Source organism: Natrix helvetica (assembly GCF_964273705.1).
Source record: "Natrix helvetica genome assembly, chromosome: 8".
NCBI classification, from domain to species: domain Eukaryota; kingdom Metazoa; phylum Chordata; class Lepidosauria; order Squamata; family Natricidae; genus Natrix; species Natrix helvetica.
The window spans coordinates 27,432,440-27,452,915 of NC_138559.1; the positions used below are offsets into that span (position 1 = coordinate 27,432,440).

General features: G+C 47.4%; 1 protein-coding gene across 11 annotated transcripts in view; it reads right to left on the reverse strand.

Annotated features, from left to right (window-relative positions):
- The window catches only part of CADM1 (cell adhesion molecule 1), a 199,172-nt gene that overhangs the window by 54,884 nt on the left and 123,812 nt on the right, over window positions 1-20,476 (reverse strand). The gene's annotated exons all lie outside the window — the stretch shown is intronic.

The following is a 20,476-nucleotide window of genomic DNA, read 5'->3' on the forward strand; positions in this document are numbered from 1 at the left end:
CCCAGAGCCGTGATGGCGAACCTATGGCATGTGTGTCACAGGTGGCACGCGGAGGCATTTCTTAGGGTACACGAGTGTGCTGGCCAGCTGATTTTGGCCTTCAGTTTTGGCCCTTTTTCGCCCTCCGGAGTCTTCCCTGAAGCCTCGGGAGGGCGAAAAACAACCCAATATGCAAACCGGAAGTTCTGGAACCAACTTCTGGTTTGCGCATTGGGCCGTTTTCTCCCTCCCGAGACTTCAGGGGGCTTTCCTGAAGCCTCCAGAGGGAGAAAAATGGCCCTATGGGCAACCCAGAAGTTCGGGAACGGACTTTCAGTTTGCGGGTTGGGCTTTTTTCCACCCTCCAGAGGCTTCAGGGAAGACTCTGGAGGGTGAAAAATAGCCCAACAAGCAAACAGGCAGTTGGAAAAAAGGCTGTTTCCAGCCTCCAAAGAGCCTCCGGAGGGGCAGGAGGGGCCGTTTTCGCCCTCCCCAGGCTCCTAGAAAGCTTTGGGAGGGCGAAAAATGGGTCCACCATGCCTCACACAGCAAAGTGTGTGTGTGTGTGTCTCAGGGTAAGCACAGGGTAAGGCGCATAGAGTTGTGGGTGTGGGCATGCACAGGCACAGCCCCCTGCGCTCCTCCAGCTTCTGGCATGCAATGGCAAAAAGGTTAGCCATCTCTGGCCCAGAGGAAGTAGAAGGCAGGGAAGCCCTCGACCCCCATCCCATGTTTGGCCCTAGAGGGTGTTTGCAGGATGAGAAACAGGTTGGCTTCCTTCTTAGCCTTTGTTTCCTATGTCGCCTCATTTCCTTTTCTGCAGAGAGAACACCGAGGCCCTCCTGGAAGCGCCTTTTCCCACCCAATCCCTTCCTTTCCATTCCCCGCATTTAAGGACGGCCCCTGATGTCCCTCTGACCCTTCCCTCCCTCGCTGGCCCTTCCCTTCCTCCCGCAAAGCCCCCCCTCTTTGCCAAGAAATGCAGCAAGTCCACGCTCCCCCCACCCCTCAAGGGGAAGGGCCTGTGGGAAATCCCCCCTTGGGGACAGCATCACTGTGTCCCCCCCACTGGCAGGAGGGGGTGGCAAGGGGGCTGCAGGGAGGCAGAACAACTGGGCAAGGCAACTTTCTTTCTTGACAGAGGGTTGGAGAATCACTGCACAACTCCAGCCGGGTTCTCCGAAGCCCTCTCTATGCCAAAGCCTCCGCCCCTCACTCATCTCCCCCAATAAACCCACCTTCAAACCACGATCCATTCCTGGCTACTCGGCATCCTATGGATGTCACTTATGGTCTTTTTCTGAGACGATGATTGATGGACAGGAGACCACCCAGTCCATCTGCAGCTCAGAAACGCTCAGGTGGTCTCCCTCCAGCTTAGCTGATCTCAGATCAGAAACGGTCCAGGGAATCTCTCCCCCACCCCACCCCGCCAGTTGAGTCTGTGCCAAACCCACCCAGTGCACAAATCCAAATTAATGTTGTCCTTTGATAGCGGCAGGCAGCTTCAGAGCAGCTGAAAAATTTGCACAAGAGATTTGCCTAAAAAGCCAGAAAGAAGAGGGGCTTTGTTGGGCAGGCTGGCTTTCCCTTATTACATGAAAAGAGGAGGGGGGTGCTGCTAAAACCCAAAGGCCCAGAACAAAGGAAACCAGCATTCATGGCTTCTCCATGCACTGACTGGTTGGGCAACCTTTCGCCTTTTCTTTTGCTTGTTAGAAATAAAACACTCGTAGAATTTCAGGCAGGTTTTACTGAGTCAGTCAAGGGGACCAGGAACATTCTTGACCCAGGGAATTCAAAGTTCACTTCCCCACAACAAACCACAAGAGCCAGCTAAAAATGTAAGAAACTCAACAGCAAACTCCAAAATGATGATCAGGTTCACTCCAGAATTATTGATGGAGACCCAACTGCTTGTCTTAACGGCTGGGGATGCTCCTGGCCTTTGTTTGCAAAGCGCCTGGAGTCTGTGCTGATTTAGCGGTATATAAATAGAACTAACCACAACAATATCCATTTAATCCCCAGGTTTATGTCATAGGTCGACTGTGGACGGATCCGGAGCGCAGTGCAGCTGAAAGGCTGAGAATGGGCAACCGGAGAAATCCAGGCTAGGGTTGCTAAATGAAGGAAGAGATGTCTCTCCGTTCTTTCTCATAGGACTTGGGCATTGCATCATCATCATCATCATCATCATCATCATCATCATCATCCAGATATCACGGTTGTAGAGGGCCAAAGCATACAATTGATTGACATCGCGGTACCAGGAGATGCCAGAGATCACAAAATATCGCAACCTGGCCATCAAAACTGGACGGACAGAAGGCTGAGTCAACCTTGAGCCTGATGAGATTTGAACGGCTGAACTGCAGCTAGCAGTCAGCTGAAGTAACCTGCAGTACTGCACCCTAACCACTGCACCACCTCAAAAGCAGGTCATTCACGTGACTGATCCCACTTTACAACCTCTGTTCGGAGCCGTCAATAAGCAAAGTCCTTGTAGCAAATACTGATTTTCATCATTCAGGGGATTGTGGAACACTGCAAAGGGACTTAAATATGGACTGGTTGCCGAGTGCCCAAAATCTGGTTAGGTAACCATGGGGGTGGGGAGGTGACTGTCAGAACCTGGGGACTGGGTCTTTAGTACCTTTTGAGGAATCTTTGAATGGCCAGTAAGTGAACAACCATAAGTCAAGGACTACCTTGCTGGCCCATGTTAGCCTGCTGGACTGCAGCTTCGGTCCCAATCTATTGCAAGCTTTATGTTGCTAATTTGTGTTGCTAACTGCTCGCAAACAAAAAGAAAATAATTTCTCCAGTGCAAGCCGGCAGAGCCAATAGTCGAATCTTTCATAATGCTATCAAACCAAAACTAATGAGTATTGCAGGGAGGGGAAAGAATTCTGCAGGACCTTCCTATTTTTTTCATGAACCCAGAGCTCACAGCAAATTAAAGTCATTAAGATTTGATTTCCATCTCAGCTATTATCAGCATATTCTTTTAAACATTTACTTGAAGACAATCCTATCTTTCAATTAATTAATCTCATCCCCCCATTTACCCAGTTTTATATCAAATCAAAATCCTATACGAATTAATAAGAATTTATGGGGGAAACTAATTTGGAAATAGATAATCTGAGGTTCAGGGCAGCGAAGCTGTTGATTTAAGAAATACCGTTCTCTATGTTGGAAATGGCCAAAGGATTTTTAGGGCAGGAGAAGAGGAGAAGAAAGCACTTTCAGGTGGCCATTCTTGTATGTTCAAAAGTTCTTCTCAGATATAGATCCAACCACCAAATACTCAACTGAGGATTAGCATTTGGACTGTTCCCATGATATATGTTGCCCTCAAACCTCACAGGAAGCTCCCTATTAAGAACTTGGGAGATGGTTTCCTGCCAGGACCCCATGAGATGGAAATGCCCTCCTTCAAACTATTGGGAGAGGCATCTATACAGAATAGAGAATAACAGAATTGGAAGGGACCTTGGAGATTTCTAGTCCAACCCCTTGCTCAAACAGGAGACCTGACCATTTCAGACAAGTGGCTGCCCAGTCTTTACTTAAAAGTCTCCAGTGTTGGAGCACTTACAACTTCTGGAGGCAACTTCTGTTCCACTGATTAATTGTTCTAAGTGTCAGGAAATTCCTCCTCAGTTCTAGGTTGCTTCTCTCCTTGATTAGTTTCCACCCATTGCTTCTTGTCCTGTCCTCAGGTGCCCTGGAGAATAGTTTGATTCTCTCTTCTTTGTGGCAACCTGTGAGATATTGGAACACTGCTATCACGTCTCCCCTAGTCCTTCTTTTCATTCGACTGCAACTGTTCTTCGGATGTTTTAGCCTCCATCCCCCTAATCATCTTTGTTGCTCTTCTCTGCACTCAACATCTTTTTTATATTGTGGTGACCAAAACACCTGCAGAGCTCCCTCTCTTGGCTTATTTGCTGAAGTCTTCCTCTTCTTCAGCCAATTAGGACAGGCGGATGGTACTCCAAGCCTCCTCTGCAGACCTACCTGGAGACTGGCTTCCTTGAGGCCTTCTGGTTCAAAAGGGGTGGAGACCCCGATGGTTCAAAGTCCCCTACAGTCCTGCCTGCCTCTTTCTCTCTTTGAAAAGTTTTTTTTAAAAAATGAAATCAGCAATTCAAAAGAAAATTCTTTGGTAAACTGTATCTGACAAAAAAAAAAAAACCCCTCACACAAGCAGTACATTTTGGACTAAGGATGGGGGTAGAGAAGTGGAATATTTCTGGCAGATATTCACAATGCACATTTTCCCCCCAATTAAAGTTAATTATGCCCAAATGGAACACATGGTAATCTGTATGCTTTCTTTTTCACTCTTTCTTTCGTTTAATTAATCTGCTATTGTAATTTTTAATGTTAAGTTAGAATCCTATCTTCCCAGCTTGGATATTCACCATAGAAGCTTCTTGATGAGTTTTAAATTCCAAAAGGTTTTTAACTATGCCGTTTAAAGATGTAAGCCACATAACAGTCCATAATAGCTCCTTTGGAATCATTAGAACTCCGAGTAAATACGAGGCACCCTGGCAATTGTGGGGAATGCGAGCTGGAGGACGGCTCTGTCAAGCAATGGGGCACCCTTCTGCATTCGATCAGCTCCATAGGCGCCTCCTATACTTCCTCCTAGTATCTTCCTGACAACGATTCAAGGCTATGGTCTCCACTGATGGCCCCAGAGATCCTCCTGCTTGACTTGGTGAGGCAACAAAGTAAACCCATTCATGCGAAAGCAAAAAGGTTCAAACAAATCCAGGAAAACAGCCAATTTTGGGAAAAGTCACTTGTCAAGCGGGGGGGGGGGGAGGGGGGAAGAATCAGGAAGTCCAGGCCGTTGAAAAGATTAAAGAGATTTACTACGTTTATGTTCCCTACAAGAATCTCAACTACAAATGGGCAAAACAAATAGGCGGCAGATAAGAATCAATGGGATTTAAGGTGGGCTGGACTTCGATCTCTTGTTGGCACAATGTGATTCAAGGGTGATGGAGAGGTGAACTTCTTTCTGCAAACCTTTGCTTTTTAAGCCCAAGCAAGTGTGGGAAGCAGAGTAGACAGAGTAGACTTCCACACATCAGGGCTGATCTAGAAGATGACCAGGCTGAACTCCCTCGGGTTCACCTCTTCATAAGAAGAGATTTGGTCACTCAATTGGTGACTGAGGGGTTTGAATGTGTGGTCCAACAGACCAGCCTTGAAAATGGCTTCCCACCACCTGGTGGTAGTATCTTGGTATCCTGGCTGGTTCTTACGTTCTGGTGGGGAGGAAGAGAATAACCTGAAGGTCATTTTTTCTCCTCCATGACCCTGCCCAAGTATCAAGGGGATTCCAGAAGAGCCTCTTGAGTGGTACAGACGAGGGGTGAAATCCAGCAGGTTCTGACAGATTCTGACAGATTCTGGAGAACCGGTAGCGGAAATTTTGAGTAGTTCGGAGAACTGGCAAACGCCACCAGAGTGTGGTGGGAATGGAGAGTTTCTAATAGCCACACCCACCAAGCCACATCCACAGAACCGATAGTAAAAAAAATATTGAATTTCATCACTGGTCCAGACCCACCCGGGGAGGCCCTCTTTCTCCCCCTGCTCCAAAGAAGGGCAGTGAGGCATCTCTGGAGCCTAGATGAAATCCGTCCCTTGCTTATTGGCTCTCTCGCTCTGGTCTTTAAGATTTCCTGCTTCTTAATGTGTGTATTTCGATTCTGATATGGTGGTCATTAGCTTTTAATGTCACTTTATGCTGTTTGGATGCTTTGGGGAGGGGTATACTTTTATTGTTGTTTAATGAAAGTTAGCTGATGGGATTGCATTTTGGCCAAAAGAAGAAAAAGCAATGTACATTATCCTCCAAAACAGATTGTCTCAGGCAGATGGTTCATGTATGATTTTTTGAAATGATTTAGATTTTGGCATAAATAAAACACTGAAAGCATTTTAGAACTCACCCACTCCCTGAAAGGGAGATACTTGGGGTCTTAATTGTTCTAAATGCTGAATTGGGTGCAACTGGACCAGCCTTCATTCTTCAGCCACAAGAATGCCCTTTTAATCTAACCTCCTGGGCTTCCAAATGGAGGGATTTCTTCCATCAAGACCGTTCACTTTGGCTTACATTCTAGAAAGCTCTAATCACTAAATGAAATCCACGAATGTAAATGGCTGTCAAACATAATATAGTTGCTACGCTTTAAAAGACCCCGCACTTATCATGCCTGAAATATTATGACTGAGATGCGCTGGTGAGTTTAACAAATTGGAGAAATGCAAGGCTCGGTTGACGTAGCAACAGGGGAGAGGGAGGGAGGCCAATTCCGTTTGCACCTTCTCTTCATTGGCTCTGCGAGAGAAGGAAAATGGGAGGCAGCTTCTCGGCTGTGATGGAGATTAAAAAAAAACACATCTAAGCAGCAGCTGTAAGACTGGACGGGCATCTCACCATGGCCGGTTGCAAGTTGCCCGTCTTTGCAGTGGGTGGAAAGGGGACGTCGCTTTTCCTAACGTTTGGTCTCTTTCCTAATTGTATTTCTCGCGGTATAATGACAAACCAACCAAACTTCTTCTCGGAGCTTCTGCTTGATTGATGCTCCAGCAAAATACATAGGCTACAGCAGGGAGAGCGAAGGTAAATCAACAAAGAGGAAATTACTTCTGGAATTTCTTGAATCCCAGCTCATAAATGAGGATGGGTCTTTTTCTTCCTAAATGAGATCAATGGAGGCTTTGCGATGGGCAGGCCTGCGAAATAACACAATTTGTTTGGGGGTCTGGAGCTAAATTGTGCAGCAATTCAGCTGGTAGTGAGGCAATACTTCTAAGCGTGCTCAAAACACACACACACACACACCCGCCCGTCCCTTTGTCTCAAATGGCTCAATCTGCCTGAGGGAGGGGGCTGGTATGTGATGTTCAGCTCCCCACAACTCTTTGTGATTTGACAGATGTCACTTGACTGGGATTGGCCGTCCGCAGCTGCTCCCGGGAATTCTTGTGAGCTCCGGCTTGTGTCCTTGTTGATGGTATCTTCTCTTTTGGTGGCCTCTGATACGATGGCCTTTATTTTTTTCCTAGTACCAGAATCTGCTCTTATGACTTTTGTTTTCATGCTATCTGTCCAAAATATTTAACCTTAACTTCATGATTAGTACTTCAGTGAGCCCACTGGCCTTACTTCTGGTAGCATGGAACAATCTGTTCTTTTTGCAATCATTTTGCCCATGATGACTCGGATTTCACAACCACACCACTGTGACATGCAGAAGGCTCCAGAAAAGCTACGTGGGATCAAATCCCTTCAGAACTTAGATGGAAGACTTCCTATGAAATCTTAGGGATCTCCCATCCCAGTTAGGACTGGGAAGCTAAAGAAGTATCCCCTAACAAGGGAGCAGTGAATGGCCTCCACGGTGATGTCAAAAAAGTTACACAAGGTCACCAGGCATGGAAACTCAAGTGACTTTTCATAGGCTTATAGGTGGCAACAAACCCTTAGCAAAGTGGTTTGCATTCCTTTCTCAAGGTCCAATGAAGAAGCCCCCTGGCCTTTCACGAAACTGACAACAACCTTGCTCTCTCCTCTGCCTTAGATCACACCCAGCTGTAACTTGGGTCACACTAGTGTTAACTCCTACCCTGTCCCACCTCTGTACCACGCAGGGACAGTTTCTTTCAGAGGAAGCCCCGAGGAGCGTTGCCAAGAGGTGGAGCACTCCAGCTGCCTTCCTGGCCCAAAGAGCATCCCGGGAAACGAAGATGGCAACTGGCAGAGCATTCTCGTCCATGAACCCCCTCAGAAAGGATCCAGTTGGACAATAGAGTGAAATTAAAAAGTACATCCCAGATACTGGTGAAGAAAACCAGTCTCTATCTGAGCAGGTCCCATCTGGGCTCTTGCCTGAGGCATGCACAACATCTGCGTCTCCATCTCTTACTGGCTTCTCTGGCGAGAGACACATTCAGGAATCAAACCCGACTTCTCCATCCTCCTCTGATCTGCAGTGGAAGCATCGCCCTCCGAGATGCAGAGGGCTGAAGTAGGAAGCTGGCTGTGAAACGCTGGGGAAGGAGCCGTTGCCTCTGAGCCACCCCTGGTGGGCTTTGCTAGACTATCACCACAAGATGCTACATCTGGGTGGGAAATCGTCAGACTATTTAAAAAAAACTATGCTCAATTACAAAAACTGAAAGTTCTGAGAAGAATGGACAATGCATGTTAATTATGCTGACAATATGAAACATCCTCTTTCAATGGAGTTAATTTAGTGACATCTGTTCAAGTCCAAGAAGATACAAGGGGCGAATTAAGACAAAGCTGTCGGGAAGAAAACATCAACATTATGTGCTTTCCTTTTGCTTTTTCCGGCCAATATTATTGCAAGAAAATAGGAATGACAAACCCGCCTGATGCATTTTAGCCTTTTCAAATATGCGGCGGCAGCAGCAGCAGCTGCAGCACTAACAAGGCCACTGGGCTTCGTGGAAGAAAAATGCAGCCACTGCTCTCTAGATACGGCACATGTCATCCACATAGATCGTCTTCAAGGAAGATAGGGGGTTTTTTGGCAAGAGAAGCAATGAGGGCAAAGAAGGAAGAAGGGGGAGTTTGTGGAGGAAGAGGGTGATGACTGAAGCCAGGAGGAGACTGACTGTCTCTGTGCCAGAGCTCCTCACCCATGGCCATTCATTGCTGGGCTTTTCAGAAGCTTCTGGTTGGCTTCCCAAGAACAGAATCCTGAACAAGAAGTAGAGAGATGTTCTTGAGAACTTTCCTCAATGTGATATCTTCTGGATCTGTCCTGCCCAGAATTTCTAATCATGGCCCTTGTACGTAAGTCATTTTGGAATTTTATCGATCGTGATTCCAAAACATTTGGAAAGCATCATGTCAAGAAAAACGCTTTTGAGTATAACATCTCACTCTGTGCACCCCAGGCACTGACCTATCCTTCCCCAGATGATTGTTCCACACGGAATGAATTCCACAGCAGGTACCAGGAAGCGGCCCTTCACAAAACATCCGCTTCGTGATGTCCAATTGTTCCCCATAAAGAAGCACTCATCTCTTTCACAAAACCCGTTTTGCTTCTTAAACACCCTGATGAGGACACTTAAAGCAGAAGATGCATGTTTTATGAAATCTCTTCTGCCTTCATTATCTGAACGAGGCCTTTTCCTTCCTGAACCCACAGCTTCAAGTTCAAAACACTGAAGAGGGTCACAAAAGGAAAGCTACCATTCTCTTTTCGAGTGGAAATGCAATGTTTATTTTGCTTACGGAACACATGGAAATTAAGAGCTCCTTTTTGCGCCATCGTAAAACTGGTGCCTCTTTCAATTAAAAATGCCCATCTACAATGCTTCTCAAGCAATATTATGCGGAATGTCATTTCACTGAACCACCTGAAGATCTGAGATAACATTTTCTGTTGATTTGACATCTACTCAATTTCATTCACTGAAGAACTACCTTATTGACAAATAAAGAGGAGACTTCGCTGCTCGTCTCTCCTCAAATGTCACACTGAAAGTAGGGTGGGGGGAAAATCACTTCTGGCGAAAGGTTACAAAGAATACAAGCGTTTAAGTGAAAGGCACTGAGGATTTTATTGGCTTTTCCATATCTGTATCGAGATCTATTTGTAAAGGTGGATTTTCAACATTCACAACTACCTCAACACCAAATTAGGCAAACTATCAGACAAATTCTATGATTTTAGTACATCTCATTGATGAAATATGCTGCCCTAGGCATCTTCACACAAACTATTGACCATCATCCATATGTTAAAGATAAGAAATGAGTATTGTTGAAAGTATATTTTATTGTTCTTTTTACCCCCTTTTAAAAAATGTTCCCTTTAAAAAAAAAAATTGGCATTGCATAGTCTGAAAAGGCTATCACCCCAATGATTCCTCACCCCAAAATTATCTCTTCCAGCCATTTCATGCAGACGTTGAGCGAAATGGGAAGAGACAGAAGCCATGTAATATCCCAGATGGGAGCAACTATGGGCTTGATGTTCTTCCTCACAAGTAACTAACTGGAGTTAGAGAAAACGGGAACATAAAAAATGAAGGAACTCTAAGCGAGGAATCCACCTCATATCTATCAACCAATATATTATGGCCATCTCGTCTTTTTTGAGATGACACAGGGGCTAGTCCCCAGCTGGAGAACCCCCTAGGTCAGGGGTCTCCAACCTTCAGCAACTTTTAAGACTTGTGGACTTCAACTCCCAGAACTCTGACCTAGGTCACAACCTCATTGGAGACTGCAGTTGCTTCTCCCAGATGTCCCTTTGAGCTACCAGACGACCCAATGAAGACAGAGATAAGAAGCCCCTCATGGAAATAACCACTGGGTGCCTGACGTGGAAGCCTAGGCTGAGCAGAGACCTGGGCCATTGCAAGGTCTCTGCTCAGCCTAGGCTTCCACGTCAGGCACCCAGTGGAAGTTTGGAAGACGGTGGATAGAATGATGGTATCCAATGCTTCCCTAAGTAGGAATCAACTGACAGAAACAGCCAATATTTTTGACTTCAAACTCTACAGTACTGAAATCTAAGAAGATGAGGGTCCTCAGACCCCAACAAAGTATCAAGGAACTCCAATGGAAGGTGCCAACAGCTTTTGCTGCTTGTGTAGTCACTTCTTAAAAAGCAGTAAAACTCTGGACTCAGCTGTTTCCTGTACTTGCCTCAAGAGCATTTTTAAGGCCAAGAATCAACATGTCCGAAATCTGACTGGGAGGAAAACGTGTCTGCGTCTCCCAAGTCGCTTCCGCCAACCGGAGGCCCTGAGAAAAGTCCAAAACGAAACACGAAGCACGGGAAGGGTTCGTATGGAACACTACCAAAGTAGTGGGGGGCACCATCCACCGACATCACCCCAAAACTGCATGAAATGTGGATGGGAGGGAGCAAAGGGAGGGGGGAGAAAAAGTGGGGCTGCCACGAGCAGATGGAAAACAGGACGTTTTGTTCATGAGACAGGTGTAAACAGATGATAATGATCAGGCTGAACAATACCACAAGGTGAAAATTGCGTTTCTCACAAAAGGAGCCAAATGGGTCTGGATTATTATGTGAAAGGGGCAATTTCTTAGTGGAAAATTAGGCTTCGGTGACTCATGCCCGCAAGCTTATTGTGATGGGTTCTCATCCACATTGGGGGCCATTCAAACATGGAGAAGCTGCCAGAGTGAAGGCTCTCTTCTCACAAACTTCTTCTTTTCAGCTCTGACCTGAAAGCAGAGGCCATTAAACCAATAACTGTGAGGTTCAGAGAAACACTTGAATCTCCGAATCGGAGAACATGACAACTTCCACACAACGTGCTTTGGCATCACCGCTGATGAGTGGGGAGAGTTTAACCAAGTTCCCCGGCAGCGATTGGCCCACCGGTTCAAGGGACACCAAATACAGCACAGGCACACAACTCTGACTTCTGTAAAAACCCCTATAATCCCCGCACTCACAACTATCCCAGGAAATGTTTTCCAAATACTGAATGGCCACTCAGGACAATCAGTAAGAAAAAGTCCCCTTGATCGATTTGGAAAGTCTGGTTTATAAGCAAGTGCCTGGTTGAAGAATGAGGCAGTGGCTGATGGTGGTGGCAATTCAGACATTATCCTGGCAGTGACTCATGGATATGGCCGGACCTTTCACATACATGGCCATCTCCCACCCTTGACACAAAGTGTATTGTGTTAGAATGAAAATAATTAATTCACTTTTTTTACAGAGACCTTTTACTTCCTAAAGCAGAATTTCCCTTGAAGACACATGGACTTCAATTCCCAGAACTCCCCTAGCTGGCTGGGAATTCTGGGAGATGAAGTCCACGGGTCTTCAAGTGGCCACGGTTGGGAAACCCTGTTCTTAAGGCATAAATAGCAATAGCAACAGCCCTTAGACTTATATACTGCTTCACAGTGCTTTCCAGCCCTCTCTAAGCGGTTTACAGAATCAGCCTCTTTCCCCCAACAATCTGGGTCCTCATTTTACTGACCTCAGAAGGACGGAAGGCTGAGTCAACCTTGAGCCCAGTGAGATTTGAACTGTCAAATTGCAGGCAGCCGGCAGTCCTGCACTCTAACCCCTGCACCACTGCAGCTCAGTGGTTAGAGTGCCACTGTGCTCATTTAAAAATACATCCAAGGTTTGGGTGGGTGGAAAAAAAATCCGCCTGCCTGTTTCAAGACTTTCTTTTAGTGGATCCACTTCCCAGCAGATGATTCTCCAGGTTAACTACTGGAAGGAAGGAAGGAAGGTGGCTCCCTGGTTTTGGGGCCACCTTCTCGGTTGATGTGATTGCAGCATTTCCCTCCTTCCTGACCACAGCTCTCCATTACCTGAATCCAGCCACATCAAGTTTAGATTTATGACTTGCCAACTGTGTTGTGATTAGGTGTCATCCCTGTCTCTGTGCTCCCCCTGATATTGATAGATAATATTCTATGGCAGTGCATTGTCTGACCTTTCAAAGGTTACTGCCAGTAGATACTCCAAAATCAATATGGATCTTATCTGTCACAACCCGCAAGAAAAACATTACCAATGAGATGGGCCACTATGGATTCAGGCAGAATGAAGAAAACACTTGGTGTGGAACCGTTTCCCCCTCCCCACCTCCATCCCCACCCTAATTCTGCTCTGAAGACCCAGTTTTTCATTTTTATTCCTTGCTGGAAGAAGAGAAATACATTTTATAGTGAAGAGAAAATTTGTCTTTTATACTAGCTGACAAGCTCATGTTCTTGGATAACATTAAAAAATATGAACTGTGAGCTTCAACTGAGTATACATAACTATCGCGGTAATGTCAGGGAGGTTAAGAGAGGAAGAATCGCTGGGTACATAAGTGCATATAGTCTTACTGGGTCAAGAGGGGGAAAAAACCTGACCTAAAGGCTTTTCCAGAATACGTCGATATATCAGACTTTTCAGGTGACTAAAGAGGAAGGAAGAAGACAAAAAAGAAAGAGAAAACTGTCCCTTCTTCAGTTGAAGGACACCAACCAGTTATCCCACCCACCCCTCTCTCTCCTGCACGGGCCTTGCTTGCCCATGCTTGTGCCTTCAGGGGGGAACAAATACTTGACCAAGGCAGGAACAATCTACCGTTTGCCATGAAGAGAATGAGATGGGCTGCAGCTCCTTTGGTCCATGGAATAGGCCACGATTCTGCAGGGAGAAGAGAGGAACCAGAAGCCCAAACCACCTTTAGCCGCGAGAGACTAAGTGGAGAAAAGGAATGGCAGCCATTGGGGACGGTTTGCTTCTATGCACCAGAAAGAGCAAATGATTAAAAACCATGCTGCTCCCAGGCCCAGGGAAGCAGAGTTTGCTCCAATACTTTCCTGTTTCGGGGGAGGGGGGGGCGCCAGTGGCAGAAAAGACAAGATTAAATATCCACTTATATTTTTACAGAGGCAAGTATGCTTGCCTGCAAGACTTCCCACTGGCAGACATAATTGCAAGTCACAGGAGGACTCCCACCTGGTCCTCTGCTGCCTGCAAATACGTTTTTGAAAATTTAGTGGCGAAAGAGATCGCCAGCCAGACGGGAGGAGTGCAGGGGAGCATCTGAGCCCCCAACATGCCACTGAAATTTTCCAATAAGCCATTCAACACCGAAACCATCAGCTGAGATCCAAAGTCAGGTGCAGTCAGAAAAGATTAACAGTTTATTTTCATTTACGATTCTCATTTTGCTCTTTTCTCACCCAAAAAGCACCAAGATGAAGGGGTGAGATGGAGATTACAGTTCCTAGCCCCAAGAAATCCATCCTCAGAAGGCTACCGCTACCTACCAGAGAGAGGATATTTTTTTGTCTCGTCTATGACCAAAGGTGCTTTTTCTGGAGGCAACTGGACTTTCTTTTCTTTTTTTCTTTTCTTTGAAGACTTTTCGCTTCTCATCCAAGAAACTTCTTCAGCTCTGACAGGATACTCCCATTCCCCACTCTCCTGTCAGAGCTGAAGAAGCTTCTTGGATGAGAAGCGAAAAGTCTTCAAAAAGAAAAGTCCAGTTGCCTCCAGAAAAAGCACTTCGGGGACAACCATGGAGGACTCAGAATCTCTGCAGTCTCATCTATGACTTTACAATATTGGTAGATGAAGACATTTTATTCTCCAGCAATATAGAATTGGGTTGGAAATGCCAGCTGGATTATATTTCAAATTCAACGGAGAAAGCTGAACAAAGAATCAATCAGCATCCATTCTGGCCAGAGACGGGTTTTTGTTGTCTCCAAAGGATAAAGAAAAGCCCAAACCCCAAGGGCTGAACTTCAGTGAGCTCTCTTCAGTGAGGACTCTTCAGGAGAGGGGAAATGGGTGAGAAGAGAGTAGCCTAAACTTAGCTGGTTGGCATTCTGAACACCCAGGAGTGAAATTCAGCTGGTTCTGACAGGCTCTGGAGAACCGGTAGCGGAAATTTTGAGTAGTTCGGAGAACTGGCAAAAATCACCTCTGACTGGCCCCCAAGTGGGGAGGGAATTTGCAGCATCCTTCCCCTGCCACGCCCACCAAGCCACATCCACAGAACCAGTAGTAAAAATAAAATTGAATTTCACCACTGTGAACACCCTGGGCATTTCCCACAGGCCCACATCTCTGCAGGAAAGAAGCATGACTGTGTGGGCACCTCCAGAACAACATGAAGCGGCTCTGCCTGTGGCCCCTGCACTAGACGTCGTCTGAGGTGGCCTGTGGGGTGTTTCCTTTAAGGCACCACACAAATAGGCAACTCAAAACAGAGGATCTACCAAACGGGAGAGAGAGAGAGAGAGGAAGGGATGTCGCCCCAAGAAAGCAGCAAAAGTGGAGAAGAACAGCTGCCCTGTTACCACCAAGACATGTTTTTAATCTTCATTCATATCTATCTTTTACCCATCTGAGCTAATTCAGGCTTTTGTCTTGGAGCAAAAGGCAAAGTGCAGAGAGGACCACAGAACCCATCCGCCTTGCCCCACATGGTACCTTCCGAGAGTTTTGAACCAGCACTTGGGGAATCCCTTGGTTAGGGGGCTACAGCCCAGGAATGGTGTATCTAACACCCCGGAGGGCAAATAAAGGAGAAAAAAGAATTCAACACAAACACACCCAGGCTGGACGCACAGCCGCTGCAGACAAGGAGAAGCAGCCCTTTTCGGACAAATACTCAGAGGGTTTACATCGGCAGCACAAAGCAGCTTAACATCACATCTCAAGGACTCTGCGCGGCCCCTTATTTATCCCAGCACGTATGTATTTCTGTTCTCTTCCCCTGCTTGGTTTACACCGGACAGTAAGCATCGGGGGAAGAGAAGGGCAGAAGGCCTGGATGCGCAGGCTGCACATCTCTGCAATGTCCGTTTGGGGTTTTTCTCTCTCCAGAGTTTAAAGCTCTGCCCGTCTCCCCCTTGCAGGGATACAACTTAATGAGGGATGCTGTCAGCCAGGATGAATCTCTACGTTGGCTTTGTTGAGGAAGTCGCCAGAACTACAAACCCTGTTAAATCGCTGGATGCCTCTTCCAAAGGTCAGAATGAATATTGATGCTGCACAGTCAGAAGGAAGGGGACGCTATGCGACTGTTCTTCCTTTCCCTTTGGAGGGATGGATGGGGAGGGGGCGGCAGGGGCCTTCAAAGGATGCCCCCTCCTCCCTCTGGAAGCTCAATTGGGCTTTTAAGATAAAAGACCCTCCATCAGCCACAGGTACCAATCAATCAATCAACTTTATTATAGTCATTGATCAATTCTAAAAAGGGGACCAATTCTGAGGCAGCAGATAAAAATCGAAAATAGAACCAAATAATAGAAAATTGATGTGGTCCAAGGATTGCGTATTTTACAAAAATAGGAGAGCAAAATCTGGGTACCTTCTAACAAAATGAGATCCCAACTCAAGGCTGCAATCAGGACAGTCGTGGTTACGGTTGATGAATGTTGCTGGCGTAACATCTTCAGCTCCTTCCTCATCTCTCAAAGCCCAAACGTCTTCATTTCAGGCGGCAGCACTAGCCAGGACATTGGTAAAAATGCCCTTTTTCTTTCGGAAGGCTTCCATTCTGTCAATACTTTATTATATCTGCTTTAAACATGATGAAACCGTGCCATCCAAAGCACTGGGGGGAAATACAATTAAGGTGCAGTACAGCCTGTCAAAGGAATGCAGGGTCTCATCACGGGAAATTAATGGGGGGAGATTCCCACGCAAAGGGCTGCCTCGTTATGCTTCTCCTGTGTTTTTAATTGATTCGCTTAATGTGATTTTTGTATCTTTTTCTGCTGCTGCGCAAGGCACCTCGGGCACCCCTGAAGTGGAATGGCAGGATGTAAATTCTATAAAACCAACATAGCATTAAGCCTGTTTCACCACCAAGCAGGCTGTGCACACAACCAAATTTGCTCCCTCTTTTCCGTCAGCTCTTTCCTCCTCTATTCAAAATGGTTCAGCTTCAGAAAATGGTCAGCTCTTCCCAAGGACGATTCAGAAACAGAATGGGTACCCAGCAGAGGTGGGATTTACCGGCTCGTCAAACTACTCAAAATTTCCACTACCGGTTCTCCAGAACTGGTCAGAACCTGCTGACCCCACCTCTGCTGGGTACCCATTCCGTTTCTGAATCGTTCTTAGGAAGAGCTGACCATTTTCTGAAGCTGAATCATTTTGAATAGAGGAGAAAAGACTTGACGGAAAAGAGGGACCAAATTTGGTTTTGTGCACACAACAATGGTGGGATTCAGCAGGTTCTGGAGAACCGGTAGCAGAAATTTTAAGTAGCTTGGAGAACCAGCAAATACCACTTCTGACTGGCCCCACCCGCATCTATTCTCTGCCTCCCGAGTCCCAGCTGATCGGGAGGGAATGGAGATTTTGGAGTATCCTTCCCCTGCCATGCCCACCAAGCCACGCCCACAGAACCAGTAGTAAAAAAAATTGAATCCCTCCACTGGTACACAGTCCTGTCCAAAGGATGAAAACCAAATATGGGGTTGATGGGGAAGAGGCTGCTTATTATTTGGGGAGGTGATTAAAAACCCTGGCTGGGTGGGCCAAGTGCATTAAACTTAATTTAGGCGCTTGAACTCCCAGCAACTGATGGGCAAGATGAAGAGAAAGCCTCCTCTGGACAAAGCAGCTTCTCAGTAGCCCTTGGCCACCAGAAGACGGACAAGCTGCAAATACATTCTCCGGGGGGGGGCGCTCCTCACACTCCAAGTAAGGCACTAAGCCCCGTGTGTTTGGTTGCTGCTCCCCTCTCAAAACCGTGTGAGCGAATGAACTTGTTAAGATTCTGCGGTTTTGCACGAGGGGCTCTGCTGAAGAGCGGAGGGGGAGGAGGGGGGAGACTGTGCCAATCAAACAGCCATGATTAAAACCTACTAATTTAAATTTTTAATGAACCAAACACCAAAAGCGCAGGAGAACATCTTATACTAGATTAACTGAAATTCATTAGCATTCCACCGGCTTGTGAGACCCTCCGAGTTTTCTTGGAATACAGATGGGGCACGGCTACTTCGGAGGCTCCAGATAGGGGCTGCTTTCCTCCACCATGTTTCTTCCGTGAGTAAATGCTCCTTGGGACACACCCACAACCCGCCGGCACACCAAGGGGATCTGAGCCAGATGCAACTGACAAGGGTGCCACCTTTTCTGGTTTTCAAAGAGAAAGCGATCGATGGCCTCCGAAGGGAAAGGGCCGGCAAGAAGAAGTGGTGACAGGACGCTCCTTGATCTCCGCTGGTAGAACAAAGGGAGGCAACGTTGGACATTTTCCACCCCCAATGAAAAGGCTCAGGCGGGAAGAGAGAGGAGGGGGCTTCCCTGCCTCTTCTAAGCAGTCAACTGGGTGGAGAAGGCTGATCTGGAAGGTGCAGGGTGAAGACCCCGAAGGCTTTCAGTGGTTCAGGGGAAGGCAAGCAGGAACCCTCCCAGGACTGTGCAGATCAGGCCCCCTACTTCCTTATTACAGATCCCCGGATTTACCTCAGCCACTCGATGCTTCATTTTCAGGAACAGAAACAACCCGCCAAGCTTTATGCTCTGCGCCCTTCCGCTAAGAATAATTGGCAACCTGTATACTCAATAGGCCTGTGATGGTGAACCTCTGGCACGTGTGCGACAGGTGGCATGCAGAGCCCTTTCCGCAGGCACGCCAGCCATCGCCCCAGGCCAACTCCTCCATGTATGCATGTGCGCCTCACACCAGCCAGCTGGTCTTCAGGTCTCTGCCATGCATGCACAGGGCGCATATGGGGGACATGTACACACATGCATGGGGGCAGGGGGCATGCATTGCATTTTGGGGCCTCGCGGAGTACCCTGGTGCCCCATTTTGGCCCTTGAAAGCCTCCTGCACCAACCTGGAAGCAAATAACGAGCAAGTGGGGGTGGGGCACATGTGCAGGGAAGCGTGGGGGGGGTGTCGCACACGCATGTGCAGGGGCGGGGTGGGTGCAGGGGGGTCGCACACGCATTGCATTGTGGGCACGCGCAGGCCTTTGCCCCGCAATGACCAACGGTTCTCCATCCCTGCAATGGCCAATCGGTTTCCCCTCACGGCTGGTGCAGATGCCTCCCAATGTTCCATCCGGATGCAAGCCATGGATTGCAACGCCCCCGGGGATAATAACGCCCCTGAAAAGTGCCACAAAAGGGGTCGCACAACTTGTGTGACTGTGCAGGCCTAGGGGGTGCGGTGTTCCGTTTGGCAAAGAAACGGGAGCTCTTTAAACATCACGTCAGACTCGGAGGTCACGGAGGGAAGCTCCCAAGTCCATCCATTCATACGTTTTAAGCTCCTGTTGTGATTTGATTTATTGTTATGATAAAGGCTACATAAAGCTATTTTGCTGTATTTATTATTTGAGAGAGGATGGGAGATTGTTGATTTAGTCCTCCACCTGCCAGGGCTGAAGTTATAAATGCAGGGGGGAGATTGATGCAGGGGTCTTACATATTAATCTACTCACAAGACAATTTGGTTTTTCCACTACACAGAGGACACAAAAAGAGCTGCTCTCTGACGGGAGGCAGGGACGGAGGAAGGGAAATAGAGGAAGGAAGGAGGAAGATGGGAGGGAGGGGAAGTGAGGAAGGAAGGAAGGAAGGAAGGAAGATGGGAGGGAGGGTAGGAGAGAGGGAGCCTGGGGCTTTTCAGATGCAACAGATGTCAACTCTTACAATCCCAAAATATCCCAGTGCAGTTAACTGGGCATAGCACTTCATGGATCAGAAGAACAGAATTCTAGTCACACACAAACAAACAAAAAGCCACAATTGTTATTAAACCTTTAGGAGAAATCTCTCATTTCATTGGGCACAATCTGGATGTGTCCAGAGCAGCAACCTCCAACCTTTGGGGCACCTTTTGGGTTCCCTGGAGAGAGGTTTTTCCATGGACCGAAAGGAGGGGGGGGCGTTTCGCATGCTGCCTGCATTCCGTGGATGGGGCTGTGCTTGTTTGTGTGGCTTGTTTGCTGGCATGGTGCGGCCTGGTACCGATCTGTGGCCCAGGGCTTGGGGAGTTCTGGTCGAGAGGAGCACTTGGCCAAGGGCAGAGAACTACCCCAAAGAGGGGTTCTAGACACTGCCGTGGGGCTCATGTCCCCATGCCCATGGACAGCAGGGTGATCCTGGGCAAGCCAGCTTTGTCCTGTAGTGTTAAGCTTCACAACTAGAAAGGGGAGACAGACAAAATCGCCAGCTTTGCTCCTTTCAGCAGAGGAGCCCTGAGAGGAAGCTAGACGGGGAAAGCAGAGCATGAAGCTTCATCCAGGAAGGGCCATCTAGGGCAGGGCTCTCCAAACATGGGAACTTTTAAGGCTTGTGGGCTTCAACTGCCAGAATTCCCCAGCCAGCATAATTCTGGAGAATTCCGGGAGTTGAAGTCCACAAGTCTTAAAGTTCCCAAGTTTGGACACCCCTGATATAGGGTGTCCAACCATGGACCAGATGGGGAATCCTGGGAGTTGAAGTCCACATGTCTTAAAGTAGCCAAGGTTTGGAGACCTCTGACCTAGATGGTCACTCCTGGGGAGATGGACAAGCACCAGTTCATTGTGGAGCAGAACCTGCTGGCCTTCACGCAAATCTCCAAACAACGAAATACAAACCCCACTGGGAGAGATGCACATCATGATAAAACAGCTGCCAGAAGTGATGTCTGCCGCCTATGGATCTGTCAATCAGGAAGGAATGCAGGATTTCCACTCCAGCGCCTTTTTAATCCAGTTTTCCAACATATGGCAAGAATTCGCATGTTACCACCATTACCACCCAGTGGGACGGGCATCCCTGCTCCTCCTTGGCCAGGAATCAGGAAACCTCCCATGAAGAAAGGCAGAAAAGTCTAGAAGCATCCTCCCCTCCCCCCCCCCCCCCATACAGGCCCAGCTGCAATCCAAGGGAAGGAAACGGATCTCGCCTTTCGAAGCCCCTGGGGCCACCAATTATGGAAAGAAACT